Source organism: Anomaloglossus baeobatrachus, chromosome 3, assembly GCF_048569485.1.
Source record: "Anomaloglossus baeobatrachus isolate aAnoBae1 chromosome 3, aAnoBae1.hap1, whole genome shotgun sequence".
Taxonomy (NCBI): domain Eukaryota; kingdom Metazoa; phylum Chordata; class Amphibia; order Anura; family Aromobatidae; genus Anomaloglossus; species Anomaloglossus baeobatrachus.
Genome location: NC_134355.1, coordinates 420564307 through 420580234, shown reverse-complemented (window position 1 = coordinate 420580234; position 15928 = coordinate 420564307). Strand labels below are relative to the sequence as shown.

Sequence of the window (15928 nt, the reverse complement as noted above, 5' to 3'; positions counted from 1 at the left end):
CGATGTTGCTAGCGATGTTGCTGTGTGTGACATCCAACAACAACCTGGCCCCTGCTGTGAGGTCGTTGGTTGTTGCTGAATGTCCTGAGCCATTTTTTAGTTGTTGCTCTCCCGCTGTGAAGCACACATCGCTGTGTGACAGCGACAGAGCAGCAACTAAATGTGCAGGCAGCAGGAGCCGGCTTCTGCGGACGCTGGTAACCACGGTAAACATTGGGTAACCAAGAAGCCCTTACCTTGGTTACCCGATATTTACCTTCGTTACCAGCATCCGCTCTCACACTGCCAGTGCTGGCTCCCTGCTCTCTGCACACGTAGCCACAGTACACATCGGGTAATTATCCCGATGTGTACTGTGGCTAGGAGTGCAGGGAACAGGGAGCTGGCACTGGTAGTGTGAGAGTGGATGCTGGTAACAAAGCTAAATATCGGGTAACCAAGGTAAGGGCTTCTTGGTTACCCGATGTTTACCGTGGTTACCAGCGTCCGCAGAAGCCGGCTCCTGCTGCCTGCACACGTAGCAGAGTACACATCGGGTAATTAACCCGATGTGTACTGTGGCTAGGTGTGCAGGGAGCCAGCGCTAAGCGGTGTGCGCTGGTAACCAAGGTAAATATCGGGTAGGTTACCCGATATTTACCTTAGTTACCAAGCGCAGCATCGCTTCCACGAGGCGCTGGGGGCTGGTCACTGGTTGCTGGTGATATCTGCCTGTGTGACAGTTCACCAGCAACCCATGTAGCGACGCTCCAGTGATCCCTGCCAGGTCAGGTTGCTGGTGGGATCTCTGGAGCGTCGCTTAGTGTGACATCTCACCAGCGACCTCCTAGCAACTTACCAGCGATCCCTATCAGGTTGTATCGTTGTTGGGATCGCTGGTAAGTTGTTTAGTGTGACTGGGCCTTTACAAGTGATTTATAGAGGGGTAACAATACATTGGGATCCCGGGATCTTATCTCTCTTTTAATACACCCTAAAATCTTGTTTGCTTTTGCAGCTGCTGCTTGACATTGAGTGCTGCTGCTCAGCTTATTTGTAATGAGAATACCCAATTCTTCTCCTGTTCTGTATTACCGAGTTTACTTCCATTTAATGTATACACAGCTATAGGATTACTCCGTCCTAGGTGCATTACTTTACATTGATCAACATTAAATCTCATTTGCCTAAGTGTTTGCCCATTCCGATATCTTCAGTTTGTTTTGTAATATTGTACTATTCCAGTTTATTGTAAAATGTAAGTATTTGAACTGGCAAAATAAATTGATGATGTACTATAAATACTAAGATGCTGGTGTTAATAAATATATTCTATTTTATTTTAATTTAGTAAGAATGCTAGGTATTGAAACTGGACAAAATAATTGAACGTATATAGCTATAATATCACGTAATTTTCAAATGAGATTAATATATAGAATTCATTATAGTGTAAATACAATAAACAGGATAGCAAACTGAATGGTCAGGTTAGCAGATACCATCATATAAAGGAGTGAACATCATACAGTATAGCCCTCAAGTTTGGGTGGCAGGTATAAATCATTGTAATGCAAACTAGAATGGAGAAATAATAAATGTCCAGCTCAGTTCATGGAGTACAACTGGAGCTCCCCTGATACGCGTTTCGCATGGGCTTCTTCATGGGAAAGTCTTCACTGAATACAGATTTTATTCCAGAACTGAGAATTTTGATAATGACTGATCAATTCTGGCAGAGAAAGGAGCAAATTTGTCTGATAAGATATATTATAAAGTTGCTTATCCTTTTGTGTACTGTTGATTTATGAAATAAAAATGAAAACAACGGTTATGCTTTATGCTTTAATTCTTGCATTTGAACAAGTTTTGAAACGTCCCTTAAAGAATTGAATTTCCAAAATGAGCGCCTCTTCTACATGTACGAGCAGTAAATATGTCGCCTCTGAAGTCAGTGAAATATGAAGTTGTCTTTGAAGGCAGAGAGACCTGCACTAGTCTTGTGTGACGCTGTGATTTGTTTTGCTCTATTTACCAGAGCGGCAGACTGATTTCACTAGATCTTTTTGAAATTCCCATGTGATTGCCTTCAGAGACTTTTAATTCTCTGCTAAATCATCCATTTCCAATCTATATGCAAAATGCTCCAGGTATAGACACAATTACAAATGTATAAAACAGGGAGAAGTGTCACATTTTCATTCTGTATGACTGCACGGCTCTGAATTCTCATATTTACGGTATGGTAGTATACATTTATTTACGCGGCATTGAGATATGTGCCGGCATATTGCACTGTTTGCATTTCTGGGATCTCTGCAGCCTGTAACCCTCTAATTGGGTTTGTACTCAATAAGGACAGTATGGTCACACGTTACCACCATGTGATAATGAACTAATATTTTGGTTATGAAGGACCATTAATTCTGATGATTGGCAAGTTTCATAGAGAAGGAAGACAGATGGGATAGTTGCATATGTTCATAGTGTCTGATTACTACACTTTCTGCAGCAAGTTGGGAGGAAAGAGAAACTAAGTAGTAAGTAAGCTTACAAAGGCCGCATAACTACATTTATTTAACAAGAAAGCCATACACTTTTAGGGGTAATGCACTCAATTTTATTTTATACATTCTGTAAATAGAGATTAGCCAGTCAATACTGCAGTAATTAATTTTGGTAAAAAAAATAAATAAATTTGTGAAATTTAGCAACTATGAAAAATTCAGGTGAATCACCCAAAATGGCGGATGCCATGTTACAGATAGCCCATGGGTGAGATCAGACCACCTTTCCCAGAATACCAATCCACAATATAGCATGGCTAATCATGGGGGACCATAAGTATGAGGGCACAGATGTCTCATTGCCACTGTGCAAATGTGGCGCCCTGTGAGTCACCACAAAGAATGGCTGCATGTGTATTTCAATATGTATAACATGTATTGCCAGCTTTAAAGAGATTTGGTTTTCTCTGCTGTTCACTACATACACACATTCGCCCATACTCCTTTGCTGGAGCTGTTCACCAGAGTTGATAACAAGGCTTGTCTGCGTGCCCTAGAAAGAGAGTGGGAGGAGCTGTAGTGTGAGGTAAAGTCAGTTGAAGTTGGTGTGAGGTGAAGTGAGGAGTGTAACATGGAGATAGTTCTGTCCTGAGGTAACTATTGAAACCTCTGGAGCGGCCAGCTACAAATTGGCAGGGTATCAGTCCCTAGGCAATCTGGACTTTCAAGGTCAGTGGCAAACTGAGAGACTTCTATTAGCCTTTTACAAGGAGCAGTGATAATTGCTCAGTGGCAGGATTAAGTCTGGAAACTTGTAGAAAAAATGCTCAGTTTTCCCTCAGGATTCAAGTAGTCTGCCCACTGGAAGGGATTAAAAATCCAAAGTTTTCTTGTCTTGAAAATCCGAGGATTTCAAAACACCTATTCTCAGGTAGGGAAGTATAAGCAGGAAGAACACACTACCACCAGGCAGCAGAGAAACCAAACTCTCATTCAGGCAGGTCAGACCACCATCATTGTGAATGCTGTAAGGAATGTACTGTTCTGCAGAGGGGACAACCCTCTGGCACTGTGTATCACCACCTAACTCCTGGGACCTTCAGCAGTGCCTGGCCATACCAAAGCCGAACATCCTAACTGGCGTCACAAACTATTTATTTATTTTATTTTATTATTTTTCTCTCCCTCTTTTTAATATTTTTTAAACCCCATTACAAACGCATGTCACTCGCACCCGGTACGGCCACATCACCACTCGGACCCACCACCGTGACATCAGAGGTCTACTGGGGGAGCACATGAATTCAATTCAATTCCAATTCAGAAGATGCTGCTGCCATTATGTGGGGAATGGGAAGGGTTCTCAGAGCTTAGGCAGAAAGATGGTATGTGACAAGACAATAGACAAATTTAATTGCAAGAAATTGATGGAGAATTTAAGGAGAGTCAGACAGGGACAATGCTGCAATTCCCATTCACTGCATCTGTGACTTACCGTAATACGTCTGCTTTGTTCTCGACTGAAGTGACAATTTAGCGTGCCACTCATTTTGCTGCACCTGTACAGTGTCTGCGTCTGCCACATCCAATATTGCCGCCTGTACTTTCTGTGTAAAACTAGCATTCAAACACCACCATTAATTATAGTTCAGTCTGTGACAAGTTAGTGAGGCACGACATTCAATAACAAGCGCAAGCTAAGTGGTGCCTCATGAGGAAATGTAAATGAAAGTTCCCATACCACACATCATCTGTCAGTAAGGACTGATTCACACATATGTGAAAAAACGGTACTGGTGTCATCAGTGTTTTCATAGATGGACCAAATATATTACATCTATGCCTCCTTGCAATGTTAAACTTGTACAGAACAAAGATGGCACACAGATATCATCCCTGTGCTGTACATGTTTTTCATAGGCTTGTATTGGCCCTTGTCATCTGTCTTGCCGGACATGTCTCCATGTGTATTGTACAGACAGACACACGGTCTGCGCAAAAACACAGCCATGTAAATAGTTTCATAGGTTATAATGGGTACATATGGTATCTGTGAAAAAAACAGTGTACCACACATAGGTGCCATAAGGACGTCTGAATGAGGCCTAAGATTGTGAGAGGCTTTTGAACAATTTTCAGCAGCAATGGCACTGTCTGCCCCAGACTTTTGGCCCTTAGTAGTAGACGCAAGCCATAGTTGTCTGATGCCTCCAGTATTATTTCGGAGGAAGCACAGGACATTGAGGTTAAGTGCATTACATATTGTTTTGTTTTAAACAATTGAGCCTGTTAATTCCAGGTCCTTATGATAATTCTTTTTACTGCTCTGTCTGAAATTCTGCGTGAAGCACCTGGTCTTGGCTGGTTTTTGGTGAAATTATGTTGTTTCCATTTCCGGATAATTGGCTCCAACAGTTCTCACTGGAACTTTCAGTACTTTTGAAATTCTTCTATAATCAATGCCATCACTATGTTTTGTAACAATAAGGTTAAAAAGGTCTTCAGATAGCTCACTGGTTTTACCCATCATGAGATGTTTCCTGTGTGGCACTGTGGTAATGAGACACCTTTTTAAAGGCTATGAGTTGAACCAGCTGAAATGATTGTTCACTAAGTGGTAGAATTATTTTGTAATTGCTGATAGATTTCAGCTGGTGTCATAACATTCCATGATTTTTTAAACCTCTTTTTCTTCATGTGCTCAATACTTGTTCTCTGTGTCATTTCTAAATTATTACAGATAACTTAATTTATGGACATCTATGGTTTAATTTCTTTGCCTGTGTGGATTAAATGGTTTTTTTTATCAACATCTGGTGAGAAATTCATGTCAATTACACCTTTAGAAATATATTTACTTAGAAAATTGGTGACATGTTTAATACTTATTTTACCCGCTGTATGTTGCAATCCTTTTGACATTACTATTGTTGTTTTTGCTTTAAAGGATTTGAAAGGGTTGAGTTCAGCCATAGGAGACCTCAGAGTATCATTTACATCTTTAGAGCACTTTCTGTTCATGCAGAAAGAATTTGGTTTGAATAAAATTTTTTAGATGTATCGGACCCGAAACAACTTTTGGAAAACTCACTCATTTCTATCTGTAAGCAGTCTTACATGGATTGAATTAGTGAGTATGCAGTTCCCTCAGCAGAACACCATAGCAGATTTAGAGCACTAAGGTCTATGAGGCAAATAGGAGCCTCTTTTCGATTTTCTTGAATTTACCATGCTACTGACCACTGTGAACAAGAGAGCTTGGTGTCTGTGTACTATTTAGTTGGGGACAAGAGAATCGATTGCAGGCAGTTGTGTTCCTCCTACTACTAAGTACTAGAGATGAGCGAACCGGTCGCGGTTCGGCTCGAGGTCGGTTCGCCGAACGGGGGTCCCGTTCGAGTTCGGTTCGTCGAACGTTCGACGAACCGAACTCGAACGTATAGGCTAGAATGGGAGGCAATCACAAACACATAAAAATGCATGATAAATGTACACAAACAGTTAATAAACATTGCCATAACACTTACCGGTCCTCGCGATCCCTTCTGCACTCTGTCTCCTGCCGCTATTCCATCCGATGATCGCTGAATCCTCCCGGTGACCTGCACTACCAGCAGAGAAGCAGGACCTATCGTGACGTCAAAATAGCCATGTGACCAGTCACGTGGCTATTATCTCATTGGCTACAGACTGGTCACATGACTATGACACGTCATGTAGGACCTGCGAGTGCATCTCTCCGGTACACGGTGCACATATGTGTATCGCCGTGTACCGGCGACATGCTCTAGCACACGGTCGACTCCCCGTTCCGTTAGGGACCGGCTGACACAGCCGGTCATTAACGGAGATCACCGTTGCCATAGCAACGCAGTTAGCGGTGATGTCACCGCTAACCGCGGCTCCGAGAGCACCGTTGCTATGGTAACGCGTCTGTCAGCGTTACCGCTAGCAGCCAGCACTGATCACTCACAGAGTGAAGGCTGCACGCTGCTTCCCGATTGTAGTGAGCATTGTAGTGAGGATGGAGGTTCCCCAGCCCCAAGTGATGCCCCTCACTACAATCGTCACTACTACTACACTAGAAAGAAAGCAGACAGAAGAGCAGGATCGTGGAGGGCTGACAGGGGTAATAAAGATGGAGTCTCTAATGTGTCTGTGTATTTATTTCTATTAAAGTATTTTTTCTCTGTGTGGTGTTTTTTTTAACCCTTTATTGGAGATTCTTAATGGCCGGGTCAAACGTGCCTGACATTAAGAATCTCTGGCTTAATACTGGCTGGTAAAACAAAGCCAGTATTAACTCATGATTACCCAACAAGCCACCCGGCTCCAGGGCTGTTGGAAGAGTTGGATACAGCGCCAGATGATGGCGCTTCTATGAGAGCGCCATTTTCTGGGACGGCTGCGGACTGAAATCCGCAGCAGAGGCGCCCACAAACCTCGGGCTAACCTGTGCTGCGGATTCCAATCCCCAGCTGCCTAGTTGTACCCGGCTGGACACAAAAATAGGGCGAAGCCCACGTCATTTGTTTTTTAATTATTTCATGAAATAAGTGAAATAATTAAAAAAAACGGGCTTCCCTATATTTTTGGTTCCCAGCCGGGTACAAATAGGCAACTGGGGGTTGGAGGCAGCCCGTGGCTGCCTGCTGTACCTGGCTAGCATACAAAAATATGGCGAAGCCCACGTCATTTTTTTGGTGGGCAAAAAACTTCTGCATACAGTCCTGGATGGAGTATGCTGAGCCTTATAGTTCTGCAGCTGCTGTCTGCTCTTCTCCATACAGACAGACAGCAGCTGCAGAACTACAAGGCTCAGCATACTCCATCCAGGACTGTATGCAGAAGTTTTTTGCCCCCTGAAAAAATTATGTGGGCTTCGCCATATTTTTGTATGCTAGCCAGGTACAGCAGGCAGGTACAGCTGCCCCCAACCCCCAGTTGCCTATTTGTACCCGGCTGGGAACCAAAAATAAAGGGAAGCCCTTTTTATATTATTTCATGAATTTCATGAAATAATTAGAAAACAAATGACGTAGGCTTTGCCCCATTTTTGTGTCCAGCCAGGTGCAACTAGGCAGCTGGGGATTGGAATCCGCACCACCGGTTGGCCTGAGCTTTCTGGGCCCCACTGCTGCGAATTGCAGTCTGCAGCCACCTCAGAAAATGGCATTTTCACAGAAGCGCCATCTTCTGGCGCTGTATCCAACTCTTCCAGCACCTGCCTGCTATACCTGGCTAGCATACAAAAATATGGCGAAGCTCACGTCCTTTTTTTGTAGTTTTTTGGCAAAAAAAATAAAAAATGCTTCCCTGGATTTTCCATTGCCAGTGAAGGTAACACCAAGCAGTGGGGGTTAGCAGCCAGTAGCTGCTTGGATTACCCTTAGCTAGCAATACAAAAAATGCAGCGGGAGCCCATATATATTTTTTTTAATTATTTATTTAAATAACTAAAAATAAAATGGGCTTCCCTGTATTTTGATTGCTGGACATCACAGTGCTGTAAAAATAAATCTTTAAAAAAATGACGTAGCGCTCCGCGGTATTTTTGATTCTCAGCGCAGATAAAGCAGACAGCTATGGGTTGCCACCCCCATCTGCCTGCCGTTACCTTGGTTGGCAATCAAAATACAGGGAAGCCCATTAATTTTTTTCTATTTAAAAAATAGTTAAAAAAAAAAAATTACGTTGGGTCCCCCCATTTTTGATAGCCAGCTAGGGTAAAGCAGACGGCTGTAGCCTGAAAACCACAGCTGGCAGCTTTACCGTGGTTGGGGATCCAATGTGGAGGTCCCCTCAGGCTCTTTTTTATAATTATTTTATAAATATTAATAATTACACAATAAAAGTAGGGTCCCCCCCAAATTGGATCACCAGCCAAGGTAAAGCGGACAACTGTGGTCTGGTATTCTCAGGGTGGGAAGGTCCATAGTTATTGGGCCTTCACAGCCTAAAAATAGCAGGCCGCAGGCACCCCAGATGTGGCGCATCCACTAGATGCGCCAATCCTGGCGCTTCACCCCAGCTCATCCCGTGCCCTGGTGCAGTGGCAAACGGGGTAATAAATCGGGTTGATACTAGCTGTAAAGTCACCTGAGATCAAGCCCAGCAGTTTGTGATGTCATGGCGTCTATTAGATACCCAACATCATAAACTGTCAGTACTAACAAAAACAAAAAATCGACAAAAGAAATTTATTTGAAAAAACAGTCCCCAAAACATTTCCTCTTTCACCAATTTATTGTAAGAAAAAAAATAAAGGGGTCCCACGACGACTCTGGACCGTCTAGAATATGGGGGGGAGACACTCAGGGAACGTATCCCCCATTTTCTAGGAGTGCGGACCCTTCATGTGAGGAGTGTGGGTGCAATGAATCTGCACTTACTCTCCCCGGGTCCACAGCAGCAGAGTCCATGTCGTAATGGTTGCTACCAAAGCTGCAATGCCCTGCTCATGAGGTAAGGGCATGCCTAATCAGGAGAACTACTGTAGAGGAAGCTCTGCTCACTGGTATATAGGTGCTCAGAGGTAATAATAGATAAAATTAGTGAGTAACCTCGGCACTCTATATCTCCCAGACTAAGTCAGTAAGTCACAATGGATAGTAATGCAAAATCACTCTTTATTGGTCCGTATTAAGAAAATTTTTTTTTCATAAGCATATATGTTTTTGTCCAAAACAAGTTACAAATGATGTTTCGGCCTGAGCCTTCGTCAGATTGGACTTATCTGCATGTAATCATGAAAAATGACAATAATCAGTATCACATAAGAGTGAGAGAACAATAACATAAACTCGAACAATGTAGAGGTACAATTGGGATGCAGCAAAAAAATTGCAACACAGCAAGAAATGAAACACATGATACAAATGTCATAATACAGTACAAGGACAATATAGTAATGACAAATATGGGGTCAGAGTAGGCTTAGACAGCTCTAGTACGAAAGAGATGTCAATCATAAAGTAACATGTGCAGTAGGTGTAGAGCTACAGTATGCATGGCAGAGCTAATGGGTAGACTGACCATAGAAAAAGAACGGAGAAAAAGTGGAGAAAAAGTGGAGAAAAAGTGGAGCATAAGAGGAGAAAAAGTGGACAAAAAGTGGAGAAAAAAGTGGAGAAAAAAGTGGAGAAAAAGTGGAGAAAAAGTGGAGAAAAAGTGGAGCATAAGAGGAGAAAAAGTGGAGAAAAAGTGGAGAAAAAGTGGAGAAAAAGTGGAGCATAAGAGGAGAAAAAGTGGAGATTAAGAGGAGAAAAAGTAGAGAAAAAGTGGAGCATAAGAGGAGAAAAAGTGGAGCATAAGAGGAGAAAAAGTGGAGAAAAACTGGAGAAAAAGTGGAGAAAAAAGTGGAGAAAAAGTGGAGAAAAAGTGGAGAAAAAGTGGAGCATAAGAGGAGAAAAAGTGGAGAAAAAGTGGAGCATAAGAGGAGAAAAAGTGGAGAAAAAGTGGAGAAAAAGTGGAGAAAAAGTGGAGCATAAGAGGAGAAAAAGTGGAGATTAAGAGGAGAAAAAGTAGAGAAAAAGTGGAGCATAAGAGGAGAAAAAGTGGAGCATAAGAGGAGAAAAAGTGGAGAAAAAAGTGGAGAAAAAGTGGAGAAAAAGTGGAGCATAAGAGGAGAAAAAGTGGAGAAAAAAGTGGAGAAAAAGTGGAGCATAAGAGGAGAAAAAGTGGAGAAAAAGTGGAGAAAAAGTGGAGCATAAGAGGAGAAAAAGTGGAGATTAAGAGGAGAAAAAGTAGAGAAAAAGTGGAGCATAAGAGGAGAAAAAGTGGAGCATAAGAGGAGAAAAAGTGGAGAAAAAAGTGGAGAAAAACTGGAGAAAAAGTGGAGAAAAAAGTGGAGAAAAAGTGGAGAAAAAGTGGAGAAAAAGTGGAGCATAAGAGGAGAAAAAGTGGAGAAAAAGTGGAGCATAAGAGGAGAAAAAGTGGAGAAAAAGTGGAGAAAAAGTGGAGAAAAAGTGGAGCATAAGAGGAGAAAAAGTGGAGATTAAGAGGAGAAAAAGTAGAGAAAAAGTGGAGCATAAGAGGAGAAAAAGTGGAGCATAAGAGGAGAAAAAGTGGAGAAAAAAGTGGAGAAAAAGTGGAGAAAAAGTGGAGAAAAAGTGGAGAAAAAGTGGAGCATAAGAGGAGAAAAAGTGGAGCATAAGAGGAGAAAAAGTGGAGAAAAAGTGGAGAAAAAAGTGGAGAAAAAGTGGAGCATAAGAGGAGAAAAAGTGGAGAAAAAGTGGAGAAAAAGTGGAGAAAAAGTGGAGAAAAAGTGGAGCATAAGAGGAGAAAAAGTGGAGATTAAGAGGAGAAAAAGTAGAGAAAAAGTGGAGCATAAGAGGAGAAAAAGTGGAGCATAAGAGGAGAAAAAGTGGAGAAAAAAGTGGAGAAAAAGTGGAGAAAAAGTGGAGAAAAAGTGGAGCATAAGAGGAGAAAAAGTGGAGAAAAAGTAGAGAAAAAAGTGGAGAAAAAAGTGGAGAAAAAGTGGAGAAAAAGTGGAGAAAAAGTGGAGAAAAAGTGGAGCATAAGAGGAGAAAAAGTGGAGAAAAAAGTGGAGAAAAAGTGGAGAAAAAGTGGAGAAAAAGTGGAGCATAAGAGGAGAAAAAGTGGAGATTAAGAGGAGAAAAAGTGGAGAAAAAGTGGAGCATAAGAGGAGAAAAAGTGGAGCATAAGAGGAGAAAAAGTGGAGAAAAAGTGGAGCATAAGAGGAGAAAAAGTGGAGAAAAAAAGTGGAGAAAAACTGGAGAAAAAGTGGAGAAAAAAGTGGAGAAAAAGTGGAGAAAAAGTGGAGAAAAAGTGGAGAAAAAGTGGAGCATAAGAGGAGAAAAAGTGGAGAAAAAGTGGAGCATAAGTGGAGAAAAAGTGGAGAAAAAGTGGAGAAAAAGTGGAGAAAAAGTGGAGCATAAGAGGAGAAAAAGTGGAGATTAAGAGGAGAAAAAGTAGAGAAAAAGTGGAGCATAAGAGGAGAAAAAGTGGAGCATAAGAGGAGAAAAAGTGGAGAAAAAAGTGGAGAAAAACTGGAGAAAAAAGTGGAGAAAAACTGGAGAAAAAGTGGAGAAAAAGTGGAGAAAAAGTGGAGAAAAAGTGGAGCATAAGAGGAGAAAAAGTGGAGAAAAAAGTGGAGAAAAAGTGGAGAAAAAGTGGAGAAAAAGTGGAGAAAAAGTGGAGAAAAAGTGGAGCATAAGAGGAGAAAAAGTGGAGAAAAAAGTGGAGAAAAAGTGGAGAAAAAGTGGAGAAAAAGTGGAGCATAAGAGGAGAAAAAGTGGAGATTAAGAGGAGAAAAAGTGGAGAAAAAGTGGAGCATAAGAGGAGAAAAAGTGGAGCATAAGAGGAGAAAAAGTGGAGAAAAAGTGGAGAAAAAAGTGGAGAAAAAGTGGAGCATAAGAGGAGAAAAAGTGGAGAAAAAGTGGAGAGAAAGTGGAGCATAAGAGGAGAAAAAGTGGAGATTAAGAGGAGAAAAAGTAGAGAAAAAGTGGAGCATAAGAGGAGAAAAAGTGGAGCATAAGAGGAGAAAAAGTGGAGAAAAAGTGGAGAAAAAGTGGAGAAAAAAGTGGAGAAAAAGTGGAGAAAAAGTGGAGAAAAAGTGGAGCATAAGAGGAGAAAAAGTGGAGAAAAAGTGGAGAAAAAAGTGGAGAAAAAGTGGAGAAAAAGTGGAGAAAAAGTGGAGCATAAGAGGAGAAAAAGTGGAGAAAAAGTGGAGAAAAAGTGGAGAAAAAGTGGAGAAAAAGTGGAGCATAAGAGGAGAAAAAGTGGAGATTAAGAGGAGAAAAAGTAGAGAAAAAGTGGAGCATAAGAGGAGAAAAAGTGGAGCATAAGAGGAGAAAAAGTGGAGAAAAAAGTGGAGAAAAACTGGAGAAAAAGTGGAGAAAAAAGTGGAGAAAAAGTGGAGAAAAAGTGGAGAGAAAGTGGAGCATAAGAGGAGAAAAAGTGGAGAAAAAGTGGAGAAAAAGTGGAGCATAAGAGGAGAAAAAGTGGAGAAAAAAGTGGAGAAAAAGTGGAGCATAAGAGGAGAAAAAGTGGAGAAAAAAGTGGAGAAAAAGTGGAGCATAAGAGGAGAAAAAGTGGAGAAAAAGTGGAGAAAAAGTGGAGAAAAAGTGGAGCATAAGAGGAGAAAAAGTGGAGAAAAAAGTGGAGAAAAAGTGGAGCATAAGAGGAGAAAAAGTGGAGAAAAAAGTGGAGAAAAAGTGGAGCATAAGAGGAGAAAAAGTGGAGAAAAAGTGGAGAAAAAGTGGAGAAAAAGTGGAGATTAAGAGGAGAAAAAGTGGAGAAAAAGTGGAGCATAAGAGGAGAAAAAGTGGAGAAAAAGTAGAGCATAAGAGGAGAAAAAGTGGAGAAAAAGTGGAGCATAAGAGGAGAAAAAGTGGAGAAAAAAGTGGAGAAAAAAGTGGAGAAAAAGTGGAGAAAAAGTGGAGCATAAGAGGAGAAAAAGTGGAGAAAAAGTGGAGAATAAGAGGAGAAAAAGTGGAGAAAAAGTGGAGAAGAAGAGGAGAAAAAGTGGAGAATAAGTGGAGAAAAAAATGGAGAAAAAGTGGAGAAAAAGTGGAGAAAAAATGGAGAAAAAGTGGAACACCCTTTGGTACCTTTCATGTGGCACTAAGGGGTGCTTAGCTTTGTATTTAGCCAAAAAAATGAAAAAAAAAATGACGTAGGGTTCCCCCTAGTTTTGTAGCCAGCTAGGGTAAAGCAGACGGCTGCAGCCTGCAGACCACAGCTGGCAACCTCACCTTGGCTGGTAATCCAAAACTGAGGGCACCCCACGCTGTTATTTTAAATTAAATAAATAATTAAAAAAAAAAACACGTAGGGGTCCCCCAAAATTGGATCACCAGCCAAGGTAAAGCAGACAGCTGGGGCCTGATATTCTCAGACTAGGGAGGTCCATGGTTATTGGAATCTCCCCAGCCTAAAAATAGCAGGCCGCAGCCGCCCCAGAAGTGGCGCATCCATTAGATGCGCCAATCCTGGTGCTTCGCCCCAGCTCATCCCGCGCCCTGGTGCGGTGGCAAACGGGGTAATATATGGGGTTAATACCAGATGTGTAATGTCACCTGGCATCAAGCCCTGGGGTTGGTGAGGTCAGGCGTCTATCAGATACCCGACATCACCAACCCAGTCAGTAATAAAAAAAAAATAGACGACAAACACATTTTTATTTGAAAAAACACTCCCCAAAACATTCCCTCTTTAACCAATTTATTAGATTGAAAAACAAATCCAGGTCTGGTGTAATCCAAGGGGTTGCCATGACGATCCACACTGTCCCAGTCAATGAAGAGCAGGATGTTCCCCATTGGCTGGGAGAGCAGTGCAGTGACCTGAGCTAACATCAATGGGTCAGCCCAGGTCACTGCAGGGGATGACAAGTGCTGCTGTCAGCGAGGTACATTACCTGCGCTGATCTCCAGCACACTGACAGCCCCTGTCACTGAGGTCAATGACCGGCGCCTTCACAGCAAGTATCGCGAGAGGTCCGTGACGTCACCGCTAGTCAGTCTCGGGTCGGAAGCGAGAGGTGATGTGACAAGCGGCGGCCATGGAGGACAGTGACAGCGCTGAGGTCGGGATGGCGGGACTTCATCACCGCAGGTAAGCCGAGCGGGGGGGGGGGGATGTGTGTGTGTGTGTGTGTGTGTGTGTGTGTGTGTGTGTGTGTGTGTGTATGTATGTGTACATGCCGCAGGCAGGAGGGGGCGGAGTGAGCTTGAGCTGAGCGGGAAAGTGTGGGCTTCCTGCACGTAACTAAGATAAACATCGGGTTACTAACCAAAGCGCTTTGCTTGGATACCCGATGTTTATCTTGGTTACCAGCTTGCGGCAGGCTGCCAGCGATGGCTCCTGCACACTGTAGCTGTAAAAAGCCCTGCTTTTTGCTGCTAGAACCGTTCTCGAACATATCTAGAACTATCGAGCTTTTAACAAAAAGCTCGAGTTCTAGTTCGATCTCGAACAGCCGAAAAATCACTCGAACCTAGAACTGGAGAACCACGAACCACGAACCGCGCTCAACTCTACTAAGTACTGGTTAAATTTGTTAGATCTTTTTTGGTACAAGCAGCCCCTAACAGAACATAATACAAGTTGACATGTCCTTCAAATATAAATTATTTTTATTAGGTTTTATAGTTAACAAATCTTGAAATTATGCAATGTTTCTCAAAACAAATAGATTTGACTTGAGCCACTCTAAAAGGTGCCAAAATGACTATACAAAAGATGTATAAAAATGAATCGAACACCAGCAGTGCACCATGTCTGGCCAAAAGCTTTAGAGCCCCAACACTTAGGGAGTGATATCAGTAACTGGCATGACATGAACCCAAGGCACATTGTTTGGTATCAAAAGAAAATTATAAGATTGACAATCTGGATACCACATGCCTTATACTTAATCACAAAAAATAGACATAGTGAACATCAAAGAAGAATAATCTTAAAATCCAAGTTCCAGTCTTGTTTTGTTCCATGTTTTCCCTTAGAAGGTTTTAGCAAGGAATTAGACAAAGACCTAAAATGGGGTGTCCAAGGAAGAACATTTCCATAGAGATCAAGGCAGGGTTATGCACTAATAATGGATATTTATAGCTGGCTTTTATAGTTCCTTAAATTAAAAGTTCAATTTTATTATGAATGTTCTATTATTTCAATGATAGGTTGAGATGTTATTCTGTGAATATTTCGAGGTAATATCTTCTGCTCCCTTCTTCAGCCTTTCAGATCGATGATCTGTCTGGTTTTCTGTGATGTATTATTAATATAACCGCATCAACTCTACATAGTGGGGTGAATGGGTTCAGGTCATTCTGCATTCTTCTGGCTGTAGAATCTTTTTAATAAATTAAAAGTATATAGTGATAAAATGTGATTTATGCTTATAAAATCCAGATCCAGATTTTGACTCTCTCTGGCAATTAAATATTCACAGGATTATGTAAGTCTGATTTATTAAAAGCTCAAGCTTGAACTCAACACCCCCACAAATGAAGCAACACTTTCATGTAAGTGTCATCACATCTTTGCACATATAGGAATAGCCTATTTGCAGCTGCATTCAGAAGCCTTGTTTCAGCAATTCCAGCGGCTCATTACAGACATTGTGCTGGATGGTTTTTATACGCCTGGGTATGCCCAATATGCGTTATATGGAAAAACTACAGCAATAGTTCAGTAGAACACTATGGTTCTTGGTGTGCAAGTACAAATGTCTACTTATTGCAAGTAGGCAAGAAAGTATGAAAATGCTTTTAGCTGCAATTAAACAGTATTTAACGAGACATGTGCCATAGACAGATAACTAACAGCCACGGTGTGGAGAATCCACAGATGAGCAGGAAACAACAGTAGCTAGATTACAGGGTAAAGCTGGAATAATCCCGTTATTTGGTAGAGAAAAAACGATGTAAGGAATTACAGGGAAAGCCATGTAATTCTACAACAGTAAATATCATGCA

The 15928-nt window shown here is 41.7% G+C and overlaps 1 protein-coding gene across 2 annotated transcripts in view; it reads left to right on the top strand.

Moving 5' to 3' along the window:
- Positions 1-15928, top strand: part of DLGAP2 (DLG associated protein 2) — a 738892-nt gene that overhangs the window by 102113 nt on the left and 620851 nt on the right. The window lies entirely within an intron of this gene.